Genomic DNA, 10,326 nt, shown 5'->3' with positions numbered 1-10,326 from the left:
CCCAATGTCTTGTGTGTGACTTGAACTGGAAATCTCTGTGTAAATGTTTGCAGCATTGTTCTAACCACTAACAGCAAAACTCTTTACTGAAGATCTAACATCCTTCGTAATACCAAACTTTTAGATTGTCCAATAAACACAAATTCCCCCTTTTATTCAGTTCATTTTTGTAACAATATGATGAAAACAGTGCAGAAATCTCAGTAAGGAACATTGAAATGATGAGTCTCATTTCCACACCCAAGACCAATTATTATTAAGTGCAAGGACTTTGAAAATATGCAATTATTTTTCCTTTTATTAATGTTGTGAACTAATAGTCGACTTTCCTGCTCCTCAGATGCTGCCTGAACGGCTGTGCTTTTTGAGAACCACACTTTTTGACTCTGATCTTCAGCATCTGCGGTCCTCACTTTCTCCCTGCTAATACTCACTCAATAATTTTTGTGGTAACAATTTCACTATGTGTTTAAACATGTTAGTCAGATATGAGTACATTTTGAATTGCTTATGTCTACCTCAGAGATCAGTAATGTTGGGTGTGAATGTCAATGTCTGTGTGATGCTCGATATGTAGGCCAAGCCTCTGAGAGACTGACAGGTTATCCCTTCAGCTGTTCACAACAAGCAAGTTATGGAATGAACCCAACCAGCCTGAGCTCACAAAACCCAAAGCATAGTGTCTAGCATTGGGCATGGTTGGACAATATTTTTCATTTTAATTTATTCATAGAATATGATTGGGCCAGTATTTATTGTCAGTCCTTGTTGCCCTTGAGAATGTGGTGGTGAGCTGCCGCACTAAACCACTGCAGTCGATGTGTTTTTGTTAGACTTACAATAACATTCGGGAGGGACATTGAAACAGTGACACTGAAGGAACAGTAATATACTAACCAATCAGGATGCTGGGTGGCTTGGATCGGAATGTGAACATGCTCAGGCCTCCATATGTCTGCTTCCCTTGTCCTTCTTGATGGTTGTGGTTTCGGAGGTACGTTATAAGGAGTCTTGGTCAATTTCTGCAGAGCACCGTGTAGATGGCAGGAATTGCTCTACTGAGTGTCAGTGGATGAGGCATGAAGCTGCACTCACACAGGCAAATGGGGAGGGGGGTATTTCATCACACACACATTCAACATGTGTCTTAGAGAGAGGGGACAGGCTTTCAGAAATCATGAGGTAAATTATTAGATTAGATTACTTACAGTGTGGAAACAGGCCCTTTGGCCCAATAAGTCCACACCAACCCTTCAAAGAGAAACCCACCCACACATGCTCCCCTACATTTACCCCTTCACCTAACAATATGGGCAATTTCGCATGGCCAATTCACCTAACCTGCACATCTTTGGACTGTGGGAGGAAACCGGTGCAAACCAACGGAGCAAAGCAGACACGGAGGGAATGTTCAAACTTCACCTGGACATTTGCCCGAGACAGGAATTGAAGCCGGGTCTCTGGCGTTGTGATGCAGCGGTGCTAACCACTGTGCCATCGTATTTATGCAGGATTCCTAGCTCCTGGCACATTCTTGTAGCCAATTAACTTACATATATCGAAATGTGTGCCGCTGGAAAAGCACAAGAGGTCAGGCAGCATCTGAGGTACAGGAGAATCGATGTTTTAGCATAAACCCTTCACAGGAATGGGTAATGAAGTTGTATGATCAGTCCAGTTCTGGTTTACAGTAATCCCTGGGATATTGCTAGGCGGATGCTCAGTGATGGTGGTGGCATTGACCGTTAGAGGATATGGTTCAGTTCTGTATTGTTAGAGGTAATTGTTGTCTGGCATGTGTGTAATGGAAGTGGTCCTTGTCACTGTTAAGCACATACCTGCATATTTTCAGGTCCTTGTTGCATTTGGATAAGGATTGCTTCAGTATCTGAGTAAATTACGAATGGTTTTGAACATTGTCCAATCATTGGCAGTATCCCAACTTGTGACTTTAATGTATAGGGAGGGCCATTTATGATTGGGCCTAGGGCAGAGAGCGCTCTTACAGCTCACTGATACTGTCCCTCTCTCTGTGTTAGGAAGCTGGCTTCTTGTTCCACCTGCTCCAGAGGTGTCTAACAACATATCTGAACAGAGTAATGTTCCAGGATCTTCCCCAATGAGCTGAGTGAGGACTTGGTTAGCTCAATCAGTTGGACAGCTAGTAATTAATACCAACACTGTGGATTCATTTCCCTCACTGACTGGTGTGACTAAAAGACTGTTCTACTCAACCTCTCCCTTACTTGAGGCATGATGACTGTCCTGTTGAACTACCACCAGTTGTCTCTGTCTAATGTGAGAGCAGCCCTATCATTCTGCAGGAGTATGGTGACTTACCTTTCCATTTTTGATGTACAGACTTACTCCAACACCAACACAGGGGAACTGCTGCGGAGATCGCTGGTCTCCAACACCAGCCACCTTCCTTTGTACCAGGTATGACTTCAGCCAGTGCAGACAATTCCTATTTGCTCCAGTTTTGCCGTTAATCCTGGATACGGCACTTGGTCAAGTGCAGTTGTGACGATGTTAAAAGTGCAGTCACTGCCGCCTTACCTCTAGAATTCAGCGGTGTATTTTCTTGTTGTACATCGTTAAACCAAGGCTTCAATGAGTCCAAGGGATGAGAGCCCAAACTGAGCTTTAGTGAGCAGGTTGGTGCTGAGGAAGTGCTACTTGATCCCACTGTACATTCCAATAACATTCCAACACTTTATTCGTGATAGGGATTAGAGCAATGGGGCAGTCATTGATTGCCTGATGTTTGGTCTGTGTGTGTACAGAACATACCCAGAGAGTTTCCCACAATTTCAAGATATATGCCAAAGCTGTATCCCAGCAGGAACAGTTTGAAAGGAATGTTCTCACAGCCTTTGCATTATCCCATCCCTCCAGCCACTTGGAGATAACCCACAAAATGAATTGAATTAGATGAAGACTGCCATCTGGACGAGAATAAAATAGATCATCCCATCGATACTTCTGCCTGAACATTGCTGTGAATGTTTCAGCCTTAGCTTTTCTGTTGTGCTGAGCCCTTCCATAATTCAGGAACGTGGTACTTGTGGATCCTCCTCCACCAGAGAGTTGTTTGATTGACCACACAATTCATGCTGACAGCATATGACAGGATTGCTGAGATTAGGTCTGATTTGTTGTTTAGATCTGTCTGTCACGAGCTGTTTAGGCTATTTGGTGAGTAAGTGGTCCTGTTTGGTAATGTCACCTCATTGTGAGGTGTAGCTGGTGCTGCCCTTGGCAGGCCCTCCTGTATTCTCCATTGTACATTGATGGTCAGGGTAAAATGCCCGGCAATGACAGTGAAAATTGTGCTGGAGTAGATTAGATTAGATTACTTACAGTGTGGAAACAGGCCCTTCGGCCCAACAAGTCCACACCGACCCGCCGAAACACAACCCACCCATACCCCTACATTTACCCCTTACCTAACACTACGGGCAATTTAGCATGGCCAATTCACCTGACCCGCACATCTTTGGACTGTGGGAGGAAACCGGAGCACCCGGAGGAAACCCACGCAGACACGGGGAGAACGTGCAAACTCCACACAGTCAGTCGCCTGAGTCGGGAATTGAACCCGGGTCTCTGGTGCTGTGAGGCAGCAGTGCTAACCACTGTGCCATCGTGCCGCCCACAATTCTGCAGCTGTTGGTAATGACCCAAACCACCTCTCACAGGCCAGTGCTGAGTACTAGATCTCTTCAAAGTCTGTCCCATTTAGCATGGTGATAGTATCTCTCACATGGACGCTCATGTACACGCATACGCGTGCGCACACAGACACAGACACACATAAACACACACACCACCGTTCGCAATACGGTCATCGATCAATGTTGGTTTCGCCAGTAGGTTTCTGCCTCTCAGTTGCCCCCCCCCCCCAACCCTGCCAGACCCAGTGCAGACCCAGTCTCGCAGATATGTCCTTTTTTGAAACGACCATCTTTATCAGCAGTGCTGCTGCTGAACCTGTCTTCGTGGTGTTTATGAAATGGCCCACCAGCTCCGTCAGTCTCTGAGATTCCTGCAAGTGTTGTTTAATGTGGAGGGACACTGATCCATCAGCTGAAGGAAGGGAGTCAGCAGGAGGTTTCCGTGTCACTGTTTGATCTGACACCGTGAGGCTGACGGAGGGGGGTCAGCAGGAGGTTTCTGTGTCAGTGTTTGATCTGACACCGTGAGGCTGACGGAGGGGGGTCAGCAGGAGGTTTCTGTGTCAGTGTTTGATCTGACACCGTGAGGCTGAGGGAGGGGAGTCAGCAGCAGGTATCTGTGTCATTGTTTGATCTGACACAGTGAGGCTGAGGGAGTGGAGTCAGCAGGAGGTTTCTGTGTCAGTGTTTGATCTGACACAGTGAGGCTGAGGGAGGGGAGTCAGCAGGAGTTATCTGTGTCAGTGTTTGATCTGACACAGTGAGGCTGAGGGAGTGGAGTCAGCAGGAGGTTTCCGTGTCAGTGTTTGATCTGACACCGTGAGGCTGTGGGAGAGGGGTCAGCAGGAGGTTTCCGTGTCAGTGTTTGATCTGACACCGTTTGGTTTTGTTATGTCAGATTGTTGCTTGTGCAGTCTGTAAGATACCTCTCCCAAATCTTGCCCTATGCCCCAGATATTACGAAAGAGGGGTTTCCAGTGTCTGCAGGACTTTTGTTTTTGTCACTGTCAATTGAAGGGCCACTTCTGTCTGTATGACACTCTATAACTCTTGTCATTGGATACTCCAAGGCCTCACTCCTGTTCCTCCCAGTGCCTTGTTTATTCCACAGATTTCTACAATGTTTTCTCTGTTACACCATTGCACAATACCGTTATTAAACTATCTGCGCGTATCTCTGGATCTTTCCCTGTCATCTCCATCAGCCACTGCATCCATCTGTATCTCAGTAACCCTTCGTATCTCCATAATCTTTATCTCATATTGCAGCCCCATCTATCACTCTAAATTCCGCCAGCCCCTATACCCCTCCCTATCTCTCTATTTTCTCCAGCGGCTACACATCTCCCTTTATTTTGTGAATGACTTTAAAAATATCTCACTAACATCTTCTAGCATGCACAAGCCACACTATCTCTTGACTACCTTCAGCCCTGCTTTCCCATCTCTATTATATCTCCAGCCTTGCTTTCCTATCTCTTTAGCATCAGCAGCCTTGCTTTCCGATCTCTGCAAAATCTCCAGCATTTCTTTCCTGACTCTGTATCATCAGCGTTGCTTTCCTACACATCTCAGTGAATTGGTTATATATCTGCTCCTGTTTTGTCGTCATTCTGTGGGCCGCATGGTTGCATAGGGGTTAGCACTGCTGCCTCACAGTGCCAGAGGCCCTGGTTCAATTCCCGCTTCAATCAACTCCCTATATGGAGTTTGCCCGTTCTCCTTATGTCTGCATGGGTTTCCTTCGAGTACTCCCATTTCCACCCGCAATCCGAAGGTTAGGTGAATTGACCATGCTTAATTTCTCGTACTGCTATATGTAGAATAATGGGTCTGTGTGGGCTGCTCTTCGGAGGGTCGGTGTGCACCTGTTGGGCTGAAGGCCCTGTTTCCACGCTGTAAGCAAAAAGCTCTGTGTCTGTCATCATTTTGATTCGAAACTCGACCCACAAAGCCTCATTTGAAGACCCTTCAAAGATATTGTCCATCCTTTCAGCAATAACTGGCTTGTTAATTAATAATGCAATACCACTTCCTCTTTAACACCCTGCCCTGTCCTGCCTATAGTTCCAATACAACAGAGTATTGAGTTGTTAGTCCTGACCTCCCCCAAATGCGACTCTGTGATGGCAAAAATGTCACACCTCCACATGTCAACTCATTCCCTTATCACATCTGTCAGCCTGTCTGATAATACTCCCAGCATTAACGTAAGCTGGAACATAATACCTGGAATACCCTGAACCTCGGAGTTCTTCAGTCATTTCGTGTTTGTTACCAAACTACCCAAACCATGAACCAGAACTCTAACTCTGGCACTGAATGAATATCTGTGGAAATGTAATTTCCCTTTTAAAAAAAATGTATTCATCAAGTGCAACTTTCCAGAACTGAGCAGTCAGCTCCACATACAATGAGTTTCTGATGGTTAATTCCCCCCTCAGTGTGCAGAGGGGACAGCCCTCAGTAATGGAGAAAGTGATGACTGCAGTTGATGGAGATCAGAGTCAAAAAGTGTGGTGCTGGAAAAGCACAGCAGGTCAGGCAGCATCCGAGGGGTAGGAGAGTCGATGTTTCGGCCACAATCTCTTCATCAGGAAGGCATTGGTGCATTCCTTTATTTTTTTCATTCCATGATTCACAGAATGTTGTGATCTGTACTTACTCAGTGACAGATAGAGTTCAACCTTAAAAGGTGTGAAGCAATTTATTTTGGAAGATTGCATTTGCATAATGACTACAGGGTTAAAAGCAGAATTTTTGGCTGTGTGGAGTGACAGAGGGATCTTGGGGTCATTTTCCATAGATCTCTCAAAGTTCCGACCCAAGTTGATAGAGTTGTTCAGAAGCAATACGCTGTTTTGTCTTTCATTACCAGGGGGATTGAGTTAAAGAGCAGCGAGGTCATTTCTTCACTCTATAAATCTGTGGTGCAACCACACTTGGGGTATTGTGTTCATTTCTGGTTGCTTCATTATCGGAAACACTTGGAAGCCTCAGAGAGTGTGCAGAGGAGACTTACCAGGGTGCTGTCTGGACTGGAGGGCATGTCTTACAAAGAAAAATTGAGCTGCTCGGGATTTCCTCCAGCGGTGGTAGTAAAGTCAGGTACATTAGGGATATTTAAGAAGACTCTTGGATAGGCGCACGGAAGTTAGTGCATTGAAGTTTATGTAGGCTAGTCTGACCTTAGAGTCGGATAGAAGGCTGGCAAAACATTGAGGGCTGAAGTGTCTGCACTGTGCTATACCGTCCAATGTTCCAAGTTTCAATCAGCTTGTGGATTCTCATCAGTTGGTGAATGTGTGAGGAAGTGAGGTGTGTGAGGGAGTGAGGCAATAGAGTGTGTGAGGGAGTGAGATATGTGAGGTCAGGAAGGTGGGAGGGGCGTTAGACCAAGACGTCCAATTTTGATGTAATTGTTACATTCACCTGAGTGTCAGCACAATATGTGTGGTTACCAAGACCAGACAAAATTCAAAGGTTCACTTATTAAAACGATTTTAGGCTTGCCGTTTGCTCCTGGTTTCTTCAGATACATTCTGTTGGGTGACTTATGAATTAGTATCTGAGCATCCACAGACATGTATAATTTTATTTTAGTACTGTTGAATGTGAAGGTACATTTATTGGATATAGTTTCAGAGGGTTCACTGTGAGACACAAAATGCTGCAATAGACTGTCAATTGTGAACGTTTTCACCCAGTGTCTGGTCCAGCAGCAGATGTACGGAGTCTGGGGGACATGCCAGATGTCATCACCGTAGGTAACTTGTGCGATGTGAATCTGACACTCCATGTCCATACATCTGCTCCCTGTGTAAGGCTCTGACTCAGGGTAAATTTGAAAGACATGGTTTCTGGTCAGTCATTGATATCTAATTTACACAGCATTTATACCTACACTGAGAGCAATAATAGCCTGTTGGCTAGTTTCCTCCTGCTCAAGGTGTATTCCAAATGATTCTCTGAGGGAATGTTTATATGACTGCCCTGACCCAGGTGGGAAACTCTCTTCACAGATTCAGGACCAGGCCATATCTCTCTGAGTGCTACATGCAGCTGTGAGGTAACGTAGCACTGTACCCGAATAAACTCTTTTGGAATCCACTTTTAATGTTGGTCATGATACAACATGATGGGTTTACGGACCTCACGATAATCAGGAGTTTGCCATGTTTGTGAATTGCGCAATAATAAGGTATGAGCTACAGTTATTCAACTGAACAATAACTGCATCATCTCTGAAGACAATAAAGTTGATTCTATGTTGATGGAATTAAAATATAAACACCGAACGACCTTTTATGATACAACAGTAAAGAATGCACATTTTGTTTTGTATTGAAAAAGAACATGTTGTCTGACTATGCTGGTGGTCACAATTACACATTGAATCTCAGTATTCAAATACATACATTGTCGCTCTATCATTTGCAAAATAGTTGACATCTGACAGATTGAATATTCAGAGTGAGCATTTGATTGAACAATCAAATAGAATTATAACATTTAAATATAATCAATCGATTTAATTTCTCACCTGAAATGTGTGAGCTTCAGATTTTTGCCAACAATTCTATTAGTTTTAAAATAATGATGGAAAAGGATAGACTAGATCTAAATGTTGAAGTTCTAAATTGGAGAAAGGCCAATTTTGACGGTATTAGGCAAGATCTTTCAAAAGCTGGTGGCGGTAAATGTTCGTAGGCAAGCAAACGGCTCGAAAATGGGAAGCTTTCAGAAGTCAGCCGGAGTTCAAAGACTGTATATCCTTGTTAGGGTGAAAGGAAAGACTGGTAGGTATACAGAGTGCTGAATGACTAAAGACATTGAGGGGCTGGTTAAGAATAAGAAGGAAGGATGTAACAAGTACAGACAGGATAGATCGAGGGAATCCTTAGAAGAGCATAAAGGCAAGAGGAGTATACTGAAGAGGGAAAGCAGGAAGGCAAAAAGGGGGCATGAGATAGCTTTGGCCAATAGAATTAAGAAGAATCCAAAAGGATTTTACAAATACATTGAGAAAAAACGGGTAAACAGGGAGAGAAAAGAGCCCAAAGATCAGCGAGGCGGCCTTTGTGTGGAGCCGCAGGAGACGGGAGAGATCCTAGATGAGTATTTTGTATCAGTGCTTATTCAGGAGAAGGACATGGGAGATGTAGATATACAGAGAAATAGATGGTGATATCATGAAAAAAAATGTCCATATTCCAGAGGAAGAAGTGCTGAATGTCTTGAAACGCATGAAGGTGCAAAAATCCCCAGGACCTGATAGATCAGGTGAACCTTGAAAGGGTTCAGAAAAGATTTACATGCATGTTGCCAAGGTTGGAGTGTTTGAGCTATAGCTGGAGGTTGAACAAGCTGGGGCTGTTTTCCCTGGAATGTTGGAGATTATGGGGTGACCTTATAGAGTTTTAAATAATCATGAGGGGCATGGATAGTGTAAATAGACAAGGTTTTTTCCCTGGGGTGGGGGAGTCCAGAACTAGAGGGCATAGGTTTCGATTAGGAAGGAAAAAAATGTAAAAGAGATGCAAAAGGCATTTTTTTTCACTCAGAGGGTTGTACGTGCGTGGAATGAACTGCCAGAGGAAGTGGTGGTGGTTAGTACAACTCCAACATTTAGATGGCTTCTGGATGGATATATGAATAGAAAGTGTTTAGAGAGATATGGGCTGAGTGCTGGCAGGTGCGACGAGATTGATTTGGGATATCTGGTCAGCATGGACAGGTTGGACTGAAGGGTCTGTTTCCATGCTGTACATCTCTTTGACCCTGTGACTGTAATTTAGAAATGCCAATAATTTGACATGCACCATCAAATAAATAAATCGTTTATATTATTAAATTGTAGCATACAATAAGTTGAAAACTTGCTATTTCTAGGATGAATGATAAAGAGCAAAGAACATTCCAACACAGGAACAGACCTTTCAGCCCTCCTAGCCTGTTCTGATCCTGATCCTCCTATTTTCTAAACCTGCCACCTATTTTCTAAGGGTCTGTATCCCTCTGCTCCCTGTCCTTTCATGTTTCTGTCTAAATACATCTTAGATAATGCTATCGTCCCTACCGCTACGCTCTCTGGCCACAGTTCCAGGCTGTGTAAAGAACGTCCCACATATATCTGCCCTAAACCTTTCCCCTCTTACTTTGAACTCATGACCCCGAGTAATTGAGTTCCACAATCTGGGGAAAAAAGCTTCTTGCTATCCACCCTGTCTATATCTGTCTTGATTTTGTAGACCACTACCTTCGACTTTGCCATGAAAATAGTTCTAATCTATTCAATCTTTCTTCATAGCCAGCACGGTCCAACCCAGGCAGCATTCTGGTGAACCTACTCTGTACCCTATTCAAAGCATCCACATCCTTTTGGTAATGTGGTGACCAGAACTATATGCGGTATTCCAAATGCGGCCAAACCAAAGTCCTATGCAACTGTAACATGCGCTGCCAATGCTTGTACTCAACACTTGATCCAGTGAAGGAAAGCATGCCATATGCCACCTTGACAACTTTAGTGACCTGTGTTGGTGTCTTCAGGAAACAATGGACCTGAACACCCAGATCTCGCTGTAAATTAATTTTCCCCAGGAATTTTTATATTACTGTGTTGTTCACTCTTGAACTGGTTCTTTCA

The sequence above is a fragment of the Hemiscyllium ocellatum genome, unplaced genomic scaffold (assembly GCF_020745735.1).
Source record: "Hemiscyllium ocellatum isolate sHemOce1 unplaced genomic scaffold, sHemOce1.pat.X.cur. scaffold_644_pat_ctg1, whole genome shotgun sequence".
Lineage (NCBI taxonomy): Eukaryota > Metazoa > Chordata > Chondrichthyes > Orectolobiformes > Hemiscylliidae > Hemiscyllium > Hemiscyllium ocellatum.
The sequence above is the reverse complement of the archived record's forward strand: the minus strand, read 5'-3'. Positions refer to the sequence as shown.